The sequence below is a fragment of the Charadrius vociferus genome, unplaced genomic scaffold (assembly GCF_000708025.1).
Source record: "Charadrius vociferus isolate BGI_N301 unplaced genomic scaffold, ASM70802v2 scaffold90, whole genome shotgun sequence".
NCBI lineage: Eukaryota > Metazoa > Chordata > Aves > Charadriiformes > Charadriidae > Charadrius > Charadrius vociferus.
In genome coordinates, this window is record NW_009647222.1 from 12,041,022 (window position 1) to 12,057,534 (window position 16,513).

Here is a 16,513-nt window from a genome sequence, read left to right on the forward strand (position 1 = left end):
TTTTTAATTTATTTATTTGTCTCGTCGCCGCGTTTTGAAGCCCTCGGCGAAACTTCGGCGGTGGCAAGGGCGAGGAGAAGGAGTTAGCTGGCCGGGAGAGATGCTTTAGCTGTCCGGCTGCTGGGCTCGGGCTTGGCGCCAGCTGCCCGCCGTGAGGGGACCGCGGTGGGCGACAACCCCGGGGTCCGAGGGGCTAAAGGACGAGCAAGAGCCGGCCGTGGCGGAGGCTGGCGTTTGTAGGTAAAGAGTGATCTTGGAAACTTTGTGGGGAGACTTCAGGGTGCTGGGGGGGGGCAGGGAACAGAGGGGAAGACAATGTCCCGTCATATAAGGTGCTGGTTTGCAACTGTTATGTCTCCTAAATGCAGCATACTTGAATTGTCCTTAACCTGGTCTGAGAAATTAACTTGGGCACTAGGCAGAAAATACGTGCTTTATTGACTGGCTTGGTCAGGCAGGTTGTACTTTTACCAGTCAGTTGGTCAGAGGAGACTCCTATATACTTGGAGCGAGGAGTGGGTCACTGGGAGCTCCCCCAGTATTTGCTTTTGTGGTTTGATGTGAAAAACATGTTCTTGATTATCCCTGCAGGGCTGTCCACTTGCTTTCTGAAACGCAAGTGAAAAAGATAGCATTCAAAAAGTAATGGAAAGGAGTGCTAAAAGGTATTGCCTTGTATTCATATAAAGATTAGCCCAGCCTCACTGACGCGAGTAGCTGTTCCTAAGCTCTCTGATGGATGAAGTATGAGTACAGGATTTGTCAGACAGGATTATCTGGAATAATGATGTTTGGCACTTTGGTGGCATTGGATGTCTTAGTAGTACTGCACAAATAAAGGTGTTGCATAAGTTTTGTTGGGAAGGAAAGTTTTAATCAAGCTGTACCTGTATTATAGAACATGCGCAGACTTTCTTATTGGCATCGAACACTGATTACTGGGTTGAAATTCATGCGGTCTTTGCAGGTAGCAAAACTGATAAGCTATAAAAAGTGTTTTCTTTATAAATTCTGAATCGCTGACTTAATATTGAGGCTACCTGGTCTCATGCTGAGACTGACGGCAGTTGTGGTTCATGTGATGTGGTCACAAGTCTACTCAAAGCTAAACCAGTATCATAACCTTTGTTTTTTGGCATGAGCTATCAAGCAGCCATTGGCTCTTAGTTACTTTTAGTGGCAACTTTTTGGATTTTAAGTACTGCAACGTAGCCTTTCAGAAGGATGAGAGGGTGCATAGACCTTATCAGCGGTTGTAGAACTGCGTAGCCAGCGTGCTCACTTTCTTTTCCCATCTTTGGAAGGAACACTTGGCATAGTCCGGAAAAAAAGTTCTTATCAATCTGCTGATGCCTTATATTGACTGTCATCCTCTACAATTAGGTGTCATAGGGAGTTTTGGCTACCTATTACAAACCTGTATTGCCTGAAAGCCTTGTGGTTTTCTCACTTGCTTTTCTGTAGTTCTTTAATGTCTTCCTTTTCTATTCATACCTCTCTATACTGTAGCCTTCATAAAGGGCATTATGAATTTTAAACTGTGGAGAAAGGGTTGCATTTCCATTGTGATTTTGGATCGTTATGCTTTTAATATTTTATGTGTTGAGTGTTATAAAAATATTAGGGAAGATAATGTCCTACATGACAGTGGGATACCTGGCCTAGGATATTCATCTTGTTCTAGAAAATAGAATGTAGTGCTTACTGTTGACTCAAAGTAGTCACGGAGGGCAATGTAAATTTTCTTAGCATTTTTTAGAAGCTCTAACTTCAACAAATAGCACTTTTTTTTCTCTTTATTTTGCTTTAGCTTACCTGCTGAGATTTGAGTTCTGTTTCTTTTGCACATAGCATATTTGTTGCAAGGGGAAAAAAAGAGAATAAATGAAGTTGAATTCATATTTATTATAAATACAAGCGTATTTTCTTACAGCACTTTGTAATTTTAACATTTTTAATTTAATCTGACTGCTTTTTCAGAATCTCCCATGATCTTTAATTTGTTTGGGTTTTAGTTGAAGTGGACAGGGATGTCAGTTGAATCAAGCCATTATTTATTTTTATAGATATATATATACTTTTTTTTTTGTATTTTTTTAAACAGGTCTTATAAAGCGTATAATAGTAAAATCTCTGCCTTTTGCAAAGACGTCTTTTGGGATGTGTGTGTGTGTACCTCAGAAACCATAACTAACAGTTTGTCCACATAAAGACTTGGATGTTTGTGAGAATGCTCTTTGTGAGTAAAGTATTTTCCTTTATAACAGATGATTAAAATAGCACAAGTCTTTCACTGTAGGGGTCTTAGTTGAGTGCTTTTGAATTTTTCTAGTATGAAGGAAAAAGAGCAGAATGATGCTGCGATATACCAGTCATATACCCTAGTTAGCTAGATGTCAGTGTAGTCCTGCTCTAAAACTAGGTGTTGTATTAAATGCCTCAGTAATTTAAGAAATAAATTAAGCCCAAGTGAAATGACTGCTTTTTTTCTGAAGAAGCATAAATAAATATTAAAAAGCATTATATTACATGATACCAGTATAAAATTAGAATAGTAAGCTCTGGGAAATTTTGTTGACTTTTTTTTTTTTTTTTAAAGAAAGAATGTCAGCAGATTTTTATTAATGAAGAGCCACTTGTTCTCTCCAATGTTCACATGAAATGGAAAGGGAACAGATTCTGGAAAAAAACTTTTGTTTCAACCTTGCAAGATGCTTCATGAAGTGGTGAGTACATACATGGACTGGGAGCTGTCTTGGTATTGTTTTTGAACAACTGGAGAATGAAAAACATTTGAGGTAGAATTTCTGTGAAGAGTGATTAATGAGTAGTCAACTGACTAGGAAAGAAATTAGAGCAAGTAGTGCAATAAATGGAAAGTAGTAGCACACTCAGGAGAACAAAGTAAGTAAAATTTCCTTATGTTCCAGTATCTATTGCTGTGTTAGACTTCTATGTAAAAGTTGTGTAAAGGCATTACCCAGTGGAATTCTGAATTCTTAATATTTTAGAAGTAGAGCACTCAGCATTTCACAGGACCAGATCTGTAAAATTAAATATTGAATGTCTTTTTATGAAGTAGAATGCTGAATATTCATTGAATGAAAAAGTACATATCCGGTAAAGTTAGGCTCTAAATCATCACTATCCTCAAAATAAAACTAAAATCTCTCAATCTTAGAGTTATTTGGTATATTTTAAAAAACATTAAGTTGATATGAGCAGATTGTTGTGTGACCAGATTGCATGTGGCATTGAGATGCTGCCAAATCTGATTCCACTTCCTCATACCAGTTCTCATAGTTTCTGCTTATGAAACAATATTTATTTATAAGTGCATTGCATGTGTCTTTCAAGTATCTAGGAAGTATAATTTCTGTGTCCAGTGAAGGGCTTCTCCTGCACAGATTAATACAAATTATAAAATATATAATTCATTGGTATTCTAATCCTGATTGAGGCTTGAGTTGTTACATGACTGGTTTGTGTGGTTGTTGCTGTGTTTTAAAATGCTGTAAGCATAAGCTGTAGAAATTTTTTTTTACTTTGGAGATTGAAAGATCAGAACTACCAAACAGGCATAGTTTGTTCTGTGTACAATATTAATCTAAATTTATTGTTTTAAGTTCAAGTTGTCTTGTGCCTGTGGAAACACTAACAGTATGAGATAGATTTGCAAGCGTTTGGCAAGTTACTGATCCCTTTCTAGAAATGCTGCTATCATGGTTTTTGAAAACATTACAAAATAAGAGATTATTCACTTAATCTTTCCAAATACTAAAATAAACTCGTTGGTAAGTGTGTCTGCCTTGAGGAACTCAGAGTACTTAGCAGCTACTGAAGTTCTAAGATTCTTTCGCATTTGATTCCAGCAGGTAGCTGAAATACATGTGAAAGCGAGTTGGACCAATATTTTTGTATTTCATATTTTTATATCTCATAAATCCATTTTCTTTTTTTTTATAAGTATGTAAAAGAAAACCAGAGTTGCTGTTCAGTGTGCAAATTAACTGCTGGTTGAGTAACTTCTTACTTATCTATAAGTGTATAATATTCTGGAACCGAGACCATTTATTGTTGTGACTAGCTTAGAGTTTGGATATTGCAGAGAAAAATGATACCACAATCTTCCCTAATGTTATTTAGATTTAACCAAAAAAAAAAAAAAAAAAAAAAGGATCACTAGAAACTATTCTACAGCCTATTATTAAGGTTTGGAGGCAGGGCTTACTGTCTTGGGATATGTATCTATGTATCCAGCACAATTAGGCTGAGGAAGTTGTATTATCTGCATATAGGCTTGTGTTGCCATTCATTTTTTGTTACACAAATAAGAGTGCTACATACCTGTTTTGTTTTAAATAATCATTTATTGGAAATGATTGATAAAACAATTCACAGAAGAAAACACTGAATTTAAACCAGAATGAGGATGTTCAGATGGCCAGAAGAGTTTCTGTCTGTTTGCAAAATCTATTTGAAAGTTAAGACTTGAATTACTGTTGACATTTCCTTGCCTCCTGTTAGTGTTACTGCTTCAGCAAGAATATTATAAAGTACATGGCATTGGAGTTATGGTACAGGCTCATAGTAAACAAAACAAAGCCTTCTCACATCTTTATTCAACATACATGGGAAATGTTCCCTGGAATAGCAAGGCTGAAAAATATAATGCAGAACCATTTGGATTTGAGGGGGAGGAAGAGGGAGAAGGTTGGTGATGTGTCAAGAGACTGCTTTGGAGTCTCCTGGATTTATTAGCAGTGCCTGATGGCTTTCTTTACAATAGGGCTGATGAATGCTCCATTGCAACGGGCGATGAGTTCACCCACTCCAATGTTAAAATAAACCTGCAGGTCATAGTGAATATTGTTGGCTTGTTGGCAATTTTCAAGGGAAGATTACAAGAACTATGCATTGCTAGCATTAGAATTGTTTCTAATGGAGGCTAGAACTAGATTCTTGATGAAAGTTAGGAGTCCTAAGAATAATTTTAAAAACTAGCCAATACAGGTATGCACAGAATATTGGACACTGAAGTTTACTCAGCAAAGCTGAAAATGGTTAAGTGTGGTTTTTCAAATCTTTTTTTCTTAGTCTATAGGTAAACATTCAGTTTGAAGTAAGTGTGCTGCATTGTGAGGGGGTTTTGAGTGGTGTTTTTGTCAGTGGCTGTACAGATGCAGTCTTACTGTAAGAGAGCTGTGTAAACAGGAGAATGTTCTGTCTGTGGTCATTTCTAACCAGGTGGTTGTTGGAAATTTTGCTCTGTAAGTGTAAGGTAGACTATATATACACAAATATATATATAAATATTTATTCTTATCCACCTCAGGAAGAAAGACTGCTGTGCGCAGTTAAGCAGGTCAGTCTGATTAGAAGCAGAGCAGGCAGCAGCTTTAGTATATATGTAACTAAGAGACAAGCAGCACAGGATACTGCTTTTGAGAAAAGCAGCAGCTGTACACTTTGTGTACTGTGCTTCCATAGAGATGTAACTGTACATAAATAAGTCAATATTTTTACATAGCTGTCAAATCTTCAACTTAAATGTGTCTTTTGGGCACCTGATTTTCAGCATACTGAGCTGCCATAGTTCTAACCAAATTTACAAGGAGTTGCATTTTCTCAAGATTATAAATCCTGTGGAAATGTAATAGTGATTATCCTTTAAGAGTATAGAATTATTCAGTCTGCAGCTATCATTCATTTTATTCTCTTTTATGTGGCACGCATGTGTTTGTGTGTATATATATGAGTGAACACATAAATATGAAAAAAACTAGAATAGGATGTCCCCTCTCTGTGTTGTTCCTGATAGCCCTGCAAATATGAGGCTTACAGCAAGAGGTGTGGTTACACAGCATGGCCTGATATGATCTAACAACTGTTGTTAAAGATCAGTCAGGCTCCCTCGTCATGCTTCTTTCCTTTGCTACCATCCCCGTGTTTCTAGCCTTCCTTTTTGCTGCCCCTTGGTGAGTCTGTTCAGCTGTCTCTAGCTATGTTTTTCCTGTGATGCATTTCTGCCGGCTTAATGAGCTGAATTGTTTCACTGAGGCTGTATCTACACTAGGGAATAAAACAGGCCAGGGACTGTTCTCTGGACCTGGAACAAAGTGGCAAGGTTGCATACACTTAACAGTCTTCCTCCTGAAACAGCACGATTGCATCCAGACTACCAGTGGAGAGCAGTTTGCTGTTCTGCATTTGCTGTCCCCTTAACCGTGCCTGCGCATTTGTCTGGGAGAGTGCCAGGTTGGTACGGGCCAAAATGGTGTCAGAGGGGATGCTAACAGCATGGCTCGAGCCTGTGCTCTGGCCCTGTTTTATTTATTATTATAGATGTGGCCAGAGAGGTCAGGCAAGTGTGAGAGCCAGCACAGGCGGGGTGGAGCTGTGTGGCTGGAAATGAAGGGAGAGGGAAGGTGCAGGGCTGACAATGTCAGGGAGCTATGGAAGGGATATCCTTTTGATGTCAGGGAGCTATTACATTACTTAAGCTGGCTCGTCTAACTGTTCCCTTAACGTAACTTTGTTTTGCAACCAATGACTTCAGTTTGGCTCTGCAGAGCGCTGTGAGTTCTTTGTCCCTATATCTGCTTTTTCAAAGTCTGATTCAGTAAGCTAAAATGCCTTACAAAGTGAATTAAAACTGGTATGTAACAGCACATATGTGACTTTAAACAGGTTTTCTTATTCTGGCTGTTTCGTTGGACTGTTGTTTTTCTTCCACCTGTCTGTAATTCAGGTGCTTCCTTAATTAAAAGAAGTGGGGAGGAAAAGTGGGGTAGCAAGCAGGCAGCAATGGTGATACTATTGTTAATGCAGGGCTGTTAAACTGCTAACCAGACACCCCTCATGTCATATGAAGGATGAACAGTTAGCTTAGACGTCAGGGAAACAATTGGTTATATTTTGACATCTTTTGATTGTGCAGGAGTGTGAGGCTTGTGATCTCTATGCTGTAGCAAGTGACCTGATTTAGGACTGTGAAGTCATGTGTCCCAAGTATATCCTCTATCTGACATGTCAGTAGCTTGGAAGTACAAGTACTTGATGTCCATTTGCCAAAAAATGTAGATTCATTGCATTCATACCTGTTGCCAAAACTCCTGTCAGCAATGCTAATTCAGTGTAAACTTTTTTGTGTGTGATACATTTATCACAAAGAAAACCTTTTTAAGGTAAGAATTTTTAAATTAACAGAAGAAAACCGAAGGCCTTTTTCTTAACAAAAAAAAAAAGCCGAACAACAGAAAGTGAAAGAATTTTGTTTCACATTCCATTCTTGATACTCTGAGTTGTGGCATGCCATTAAATCAAAGTTAGTTTATTTTTAGCAGTTTTTATTTATTTATTTAAATGTAATAGCTGAGCAACAAGAGCCCGTAAAAATACTTTGAAGGAATTAGTAAAATTGTAGTACACTGAAGAATAAGTAAACTACACAACTCTGGGTGGTGTTTATAGAAGACATTAGATTTTGTCTACTGGAAGAAGAGTATGAAGCTAGCCCATTGGGTTTACTCAATTAATTTTCAAAAAGACACTTGCAAGCAGAAGGGGCCTAAATCTGTCATAGCTTGTCTAAGGGCCATTCACTTTTATAGGATATAGATCCTTCTGTTAAGCTGAATTTATGTTATCAAATACGTCTTGTTATTATGTCTAGGGAAGGGAATAAAGTTTATCAGTGAAATAAAACCACGGAAAATACACAGTGGTGGTGTTCTCTGCTAAGAAGGCGAATTCAGGCTTCTTGAATCTCTTCCAGAAACAGATGTAAATTCCACTGTAGCTTTTCAAATAGTGAATAATCATGGTCTGTTATGTTTGGTGATGAATCATGCATGGGGTTGCAGATGGTGAGAAGAGTGCAGCTGTGCAGATACCGGAGGGGCGGAGATAGAAGACTAGAGAACCCGAGGGGATGAGGGAGGTGTTTTGAGGATGGGTTGATGTGGCTTTTGAGAGAAAGGGGTAAGACAGCTGAAAGGCTATTGAAGCTGAGTGTGCCAGTATAAAGTCATAACTGAAACCTGAGATTTGGGGATGGGGAGAGTGCTGGAGACTGAAAAAGAGGTGTACTTGAGGCAGAAATATATTTTGTTGTTGAACTTTGGAACAAAAGTTGCATCATCGGATACCAAAATAACTGGACTTTTGTACCAAGCCAAAATATGAAGGAGACCGAGCTTAGATGTGAAAGTTTAAGCTGTAAATGAGAAGAGAAAACTAAGAGGCTTCGTGTTCCTTTTAAAGCGATGCTGGTCATAAGTAGGAGAGCTATTGCAGTAACAGATACAGATGCAAAGTTGTGGGGGGTGGGGAGGGTATTTCAATTGTTCTGAGCAGGACCTATGTAATGAGATCATGGTGGGAGTTTGCCAGGTGGAGAAGTTTTGTCTGACTAGATGTTCTAAGAAAGGGGCTTGCAAGGCCTACGTTGTGGTTGAAGGGCAGGTAAGATTCAAGTGAAGCTTTTCACAGTCTTAAACCAATATGCTAAAAGGTCCAAACCATCTTTCAACTTTTGCATGAAGTAACTTTAATTTAAGATATCTTTTTTCTTTTTTTTTCCCTCTCTCTCTTTTTAGAGAAAAAGTATTGTTCCAAAACAATAGCTCTTTATTCAGGAAGAATATTGCCACTAAAATGTCTGTAAGAACTAGCATTTTTCCCACAAGTCAGAAATCCTCAGCCAAACCGAATATTTAACCACTATTTCAAGGACAGCCAATTATCTTTTTCTTAATAAAGTATGTGATTAGGAGTCAAAATGAGGGACTCTGGAAAATTGTAGAATACTCCAAGTATTGACCTAACTTCAGGTGCCCATTGTACTGTTTATGTGTTCTGCAAACCATAGTAAATATAAAACAAATACTGAAAGCAAACTGGAAAAAAAAAAGGAACCAAAAAAGAGGGGGCAAAAGTCCAGATCTATCGTGGAAGACAGTTATGCTCTAAAACGGCTACACTAAAAACTGTTTTCAGGATTGTTTTCTCATCTCTTTTAGTCTAGTTACCTAAGAAAGTTGGGTATATGCAGTATGGTCTGCTGTGTTCTCCCTCCACTCGATAGCTTTGAACCCCCAAATCTTGTCAAATTTGACAGGGGAGTAGTGGTTGCAAAGGCATTAAAGTTCTGTAATTTTTATGAAAGTAACTGGAAAGGAGAAAGGAAAACACATTATTGACCCTACTGAGGAAATGATGCAATATGAATTCAACAACTATCTGTTCTGTTTGGCCTGTCAATTGCCAATCAGCATTGGAGCACCAGGGAGCCGGTTGCAACATGTAGCTCTGAACCAGCTACAGCATGTTTGCTGTTTGCATAGTCAGTAGTTCAGGGACGCTGTGTGGGGAGGGGGAACTGTGAGAGTAGTAAAAGAGCAGGGAGACACGATAGGACAATGTGGGATGACAATGGTGTGAAAATTTTATGTCTCTGGGAGCAAATCAATAGGCATTAAAGATTTATTTCTTGTCACCAAAGTTGCCCTTTTCCCAGTGTTTTAATGCTGGTAATAGTGAATACTGATATTAATTCTACCTTTCAAATTTCTGTACTGTCACAACGCTTTCAAGCTTTTATCATCTTGTTTAAACTCACAAAGTTATATACAACTTCAAAAATGTCATTACCAGTCAACAAACTCAATACTACTTGGTAACCATAAAATATTAGGTTATGCGAAGAATAATAATATATTTTTATATATAATACCTGGCCTTGAATTAGGTTATATTCAGTTGAAGTGTCTATGTCACAGGAACACTCCTTTGCTCTTCTGTCAAAGAGTAAGCAAGGTTGAAACTATACAGGGCTAATAAATATGCTCACAGAACAAAAGATTAGTTCATTATTTCTTATCCTTCAAGTTAACACAAATTTATACTTAAGGCAGATATTTTTATTTATTATGCAGCAGGGATTCTAAGTTCTAAAAAATATGTTACTACCAGTCCTGCCAATAAGGAATTATCAACAATATATACCAATTGCTATCACACATAAAGGTCTGTGAATATAAAACAAAGGGATTCCTACATCCTAGTTTATAAGAACACATTGTAAGGTATCCATACATATACGTGAACCCTAAAGATTGTTGAAATATTATCAGAGTTTTAGAAAGCGCATCAAAGTCTTTGCTTGACTCTGTAAATTAGTGGCAATTGGGGTTTACTTCTTTTCATAAATAGAGTATGTCTAAAATTTCACATTTGTTAGAGTTACTAGACAGCTTTGCTTGTAAAAGTTAAGATGTCTTTCTGGATAGAAGAGTCATGTATGGGTGTCTTGGTGTTTTGTTTTTTTTTATCAAGCATGTGAGCAAGTAAAACTTCTGAGTTACAGAGGTTTATGTAATAGTACAGTCAATATGTTTAATGGAAAATGGCCAACAATTTTGCCTGGCACTGCCTCTGTATGTATTAGATTATAATTTTAATTGACAATTTTAGTTGCACAGATGTCTTTAATTTGTTACCCTCTGAAGTTTATTTTTACCATATGTAGCGAAAATGTGCTCTGCAGGAGACTTAGCAAGGGGCTTATATTTTATTTACTTCAAAAATTGATTATATTGGAGATAATCATTTAGTCACCACACTAAAATACAATTTGTATTTGCCTTTTACTCTCAGATATGTTTATCCTTCAACAAATGAAGTCTCTGTACAATATCAGGGTATAGTTGGAAAATTGTTGAGAAGCCACTTTGCATAATCTGAGATGCCATAATCACGTGTGTAAGGAAACAATTGCAACATTCCAATTTAGTCTTAAGGATCTAGTTTCCAGTGAGCAGCATGTTAGGACAGATGCGTAGGCTGTTTGTAAATGTTGTACGTGTCGGAGTCAACTTTGTCTTCACCACTCAAACTTATTTTTACATATTATTATAAGGAAAAAAATGGATAATGGTTTAGGACATCTAATATGTGCATACAGTTCATAAGATATAGTCTTTGTGGGATTTTTGGTTTGTTCCTTTTTTAAAAAAAAAATTCTCTTAATTCTTAATACTGTGCGACCAGATTTAGCCTCAATCTGAGCACTGGTTTCTGAAGTCAAGGTATCCCTAACTGTTAATCAATTCAAAATCTTGGCTTATATAATTAGCTTGTCAGACATTTGTGCAGTATTGCAAAACAGAAAAAACAGATAATTCCAAATAAATGGGTAAGGAGTTTTGGGACACATGGGGAAAGTAAGAGAGCTTTGAGTTCATTAACGCAGTAATAAAAATATAGCAAATACTCAGATGACACATTTGTGTGAATGTGACCTTGTGACCTTGGATCGAATAGCAAATACGTAAGTGTCGTGTTTGTCTGAATGTGACCTTGCATTGGTTCAAATATCAATCATAAATCAAATCCTAGCTTTTAATGTACATGTAAACAGAACAGTCTCTTAAATGATGCATCAAATCTTTGTTTCTCAGTAGTTGTGGTCTTCACATTTAACTGTTCAGCAAACACACGAAGCATCTGTATGCTAAACGCTATATTCTTTTAGCTTCATCTCCTACAAGATGTTGTCATGAATGATTTAGAATCTGTAAAAGTTTAAAGTACAAATTGCTATGGCTGCTATGATTAACATGTGTAAGCATTTGAATCTTGCTCGAGTATGGAATAGCTTGAGAGGAATATAACAGTGACTTGAAGAGATACTGACATTGAAATGCATTGGATAAAGAGCAAAACCTTGAGATTTTTTGGAGAGTGGAAAAGAAAAAGGGGGAGTGTGTTGCAAGCATAAATGTGTATGTAACAGTGATGTGGGGTTTTTATTAGAAACTGCGGTGAGCTGTAAGTAGTACATGTGGAACTGTATTTGAACTTGAAAGAGAGCACATGTCAGAGAACACAGAGTACCCTATAACATAGCAGTTACTAAGATGTTGCCATGGCTTAGTTTCTCGCAGGGTAAAAAAAGTCCTATTGTTCTTTTGAATCTCTTGTTAATAAAATATACTTGCTTCATTGGTCATGCCTCAAAAATACCGGATATTATTAACTCCAATCTGAATATTTGCTTTACATGCATTAATAACTAATGTAAGACATGGAATAAACGTCCCTCATGCTGTGGTCCGGGCTGATTTTTTTTTTTTTTTAACATCATGTTAATAATAGTATGCTTATTCTATAGAATAAGCTTGTAGTCGATTCTCAGCCATGTGTCTGGGCTTATTATTTATTATAAAACTGGAAACAGAAACAGGATAAATAGAAGAAGAAAAAAAATTTACGAATTGCCAATTTTTCATGATTTCTAGGCATCTTTACAATAAAAGTTGAATCAAGGCTAACGACTTTAACACAAAGTTTTCCACTTATGTCTTTGACAGTGCTTGCTTAGTGTAGAGTCAGGAATCATCCAGACGTCAGACTGGATGATAAAATAGTTTAAAAACAAACAAACAAAAAAAAACCCCAAAAAAACCCTCAAAACAAACCACAAAACCCAGAGCCTTAAAAAAACCCAAACAACCCAAAAAAAACCCAACAAAGAAAAGATCCTACCCAAAACGCTTCTTGAAGAAAACAGTAAAGTGAAGGAGAACATTATAGGTTACCAATAACCCTAAATGTAATGTCGTATAGTTTGTTAACTAATATTTCTGTTGACTGATACTGAACTCCTGACTAGTCAGCTGTTACAAGAATTTAAAGGATTCATCAGACATAGATTTAAAAGAGACGTTTGAAAGCTTTACTGTGATGTATAGGTACTTTCAACTTTAGCTTCAGGTCAGCATTCAGTACAATGAAATGCTTCCTATTCCCAATTACAGGAACCACTGAAGTATTCCCTTTTTGGATACAAACCCTCACATTTAGAGGAGGGAAAAAAAAAAAAACACCTCACATTTAGAGGAGGAAAAAAAAAAAAACCCAACAAAAATCTCAATGTCATATTGATATTCTATGCAGATTTGACTCTATTTGAGCTTGACATCATTTCAAGCAACAGCCCAATCTCCACTCTTTACAGAAATGAGGTAGGAAAACCAGATTTTTCTTTGATCAGCAGGACCTTGCTGCAAATTTGAGTAATGTCACATTTGATGCATCTGATGTCCATTTATGTGGAATAAAGCAAGCATAACTTCAGATAGACGTAAACTTGAGGTGATCGACTTGTAAGTCTTGTCCCTGGAGCCTGAAGGCAAAGGTTACAAAACCTGTATGTCCCATAGCTGATGAAGTAAAATCTGGCTCCTGTTCTTAAAGGGGTTAGCAGTGGCTAATTTAAAGATGGGCTTCAGATCCCATTGTGCTGATAACCTCGAATTGTGATATTTACATCTTAAGTTGAGCTCTGTCTGCTAGAGGTTGACTAGTCTAATGCTGTGGATCAAATATGATGAAATATATTTTCTGGTCGAATAGAAAGTCAGTGTAAAGGTCATGTATGTAAATGTAAAGTGTTCTCAACTGAGTTCCTAGTTACCAAGTTCTTGAGGGGTTTGTTGAATTTAAAATTTCCCATTAGAAAGCCATTTGATGCTAGGATGATATTTTATTCTTAACAAGCAGCTGAAGTCTTTCTTTGAGCCAGATTCTACTCTCAGCTTGAGTGTCCGGCATTGGAATTATTTTATTTATTTATTGGAGCATGTTGTTTCAACTCAGAGTAAATGCCTGTATGTTCGATTTACTGGATTTCTGTGGGAGTTTTACTACTGGAAGGATGATGAGTAACTGTGGGATGTACATGACCTCCCCAGCCTATATGACAGTTCCATGACCCTGTCAGAAGATGATACTGCTTAATCTAACAGAGATGCTGTCTGATCTGTAGAGCAGTTTTCAGCCCTCATGAGAGACTTAAGAGGCATGGCTGCTTTACTTCAGGCAATGCAAGCGCCTGCTTTACAGGTCCAGCCTGTTGATACAATCATTGGATTCTTCAGAGGGGATTCGGGCTGCACATAGACATGTATTTGTTGGCCATGCAGCAGCACATGTATCCCTCTCCCCAACCACTTGTTTCTGTTCCCTCCGTTGAGCCAGCACAAATATTTGTATGGCTTTGCAGTGAACTGAATGAGGGAAGTGATCTGATTAGAAAGTACTGCTTTTCAATTTGTAATCATGGCCTCAAGGATCAGTCATGGCTCTGGAAAGTCCATTGAGTTCTGTTCAACCCAAACATGTAAGTGAGGTGCTTGACATTAGGTGAGATGAATACCTCTCTTATGTCTGTTTGCTAAAAATTGATTTCTACTTTAATTTTTTTCCCATTAGTAATTGCATCGATTGTGTGAAAGGGAGAGGGTATGATATTTGGGATAAATAGTTTAATTACCTCCTGAATAGTTTTGTTCTTAGTTACTTTTTAAACAGTAATCTTGGCAAAACAAACAATTTTTAGAAATATTTAGAGTATAATGAGTGTGTTACATAACGAAAAGAAAACATCAGAGGAAATTGGGAATATATAAACATGAAGGTGTAGAAAAGAGTTGAATAGTTTTAAAGCAGAAATGTTGTGTTTAAAAGCCAGATGAATGGCCCTGTTGAAAGACATTTATCTTTCTTTAATACATTCTAGGCAATGAGGCTCCACTTAAGAGAGTCAGGACCCATGAAGTAGCTTCTGCCCTATGCCACTAAATCTTAGAAAGAAGCTACAGGGAGATGCCAACAGGGACTGAAGCTGGTTCAGTAACTGCAAAGTAGTTGAATAGTGACTCGTAGTGATTATGTCGTTGTTCTCTGCATTTTTTCAGTCTGTGCTTTCCTCCTCTTCCTCAGTTGACGAGTTGCTTTTTTGCTGTCTTTTTCTGTCTGTTTCTGTGTAGAGTCTGCCCAAATTTTTGTAGCTGAGCAGTGTTAAGCACTCACGTCAATAAGTATTTTGGGCTTTTTGATCTTTGTAGGTTGTGATATTGGTGCTAATGCTAAATTTTTAACTGTGTCTTTGTATATAGTGCAATTATAAGCAATTCAAAGTTCTCTTTCATAAGGAAACATTTTGTCTAGCAATCCAAGATGACTTTGTATGTCTTGCCTTGAACTGAGTGTTTTTACAATCAGACAGATTGAGGTTTTAGATTTTTGGTTAGGAGAGACATAAACGTTAAACAGATGTTCCTAGTGTCTTAAATTACTATTAATACAGATTCTGCATTATGACTGCTTTGCAGTTGAATATTATGTAAGGAATCTTTCACGTTTAGTATGGTTACCTCCTCTTTGAGAACCCTTGTTTGTTTTCTCTGCAGAATTTGTATCCTAATATTATGTTTTAGTGTTGATAATACTACTCTTGCCACAGGATGGTTGTTGCTTATGTTAGTATCGCCTTATGTATGTTCTTACTTTTAAAAGTGGTTTGCACCAGGAGAAGTGGACTTGTAGCACTCACTTGTAAATTACATTTTATAATTTTATGAAGTCATTTCCTTATTTTTTCAAAGTAAAAATAACTGAACAACTAACAAAACAGTGACATCCTAGGAACTGAGATTGATCTAAAACTAGTGGCAACCTGCATGTCAAATATCATGTATATTGCATGATACGAGAGTTTCTGGCATCATCATTATAACTTTATATATAGCTGGAAAACATCTGTTATGCATATGCCACAGAATAATCCTTTTTTAAAAATCTCAATACTTTGGCCAAATAAGCCATGTTGGCCTTATCATTACATTTGCTTCGACTCGTGGTGGGCTAATAGGAGCTGGTGCTGCAAACATAGAGGAATCATGTATGCTCCTGACAGTCTGTCAGAGTACACCTAGTTGAAGAATACTTCTGCTTAGTGTAATGTACATAGTCAGTTGCTCATGTGGTACTGTTTGTGCCCGACCTGTCATTAATCAGCACTGCTTTTGTCTGCATCTTCTTATTGCTGACTTACTCGTACAGCATGTCAATTCATCTGTTTTAGTCCCATCTTTAAAAGTGCTTGCTTATGGTGTTGGCTAATTTCTTGTATGGAAAAGCTGATAAAAATTGTTAAGTTTCAATCAGAAAATCTTGCCTTTCCTCTCTCTTTTTGGATCATGCCTTTTAAAATCCAACGGGACAGAAAATCCTGGGACCAAAGAAATGCTTCTGCCTGGCTCAGTAAGTTCTGCTTGGGTTTGGCTGAGTAGTATAAAAACAAAAATATATTCTCATACTCATTTTACCACTTCTAATATCAATCAGAAAAATACTTGCAATGTTTCAAAGCTTTACCAACTCTTCCCATGTGAGATTAGGAGTATGTTATCGCTGCATCTTCTGATGCAATTAGAGAAATGTGTTCAGAGTAAAACTCATCATGGTCCCCACTTTCTGAAGCCAGTAGACTTGCCTCTGTGGCCTGTATTCTTCCTTCAAGAAACTCTCTAGTGTTCCTCCAATTCTGCAAGTATTTATGGATCAGAGAAATGGGATTTTCTTTTCTTGTTCTTCCTTATTGATCAACCAGTAAATTAACAGCTTTTTTCCTGCTGCAGACTAATATAGACCAGGTTGCCTTACA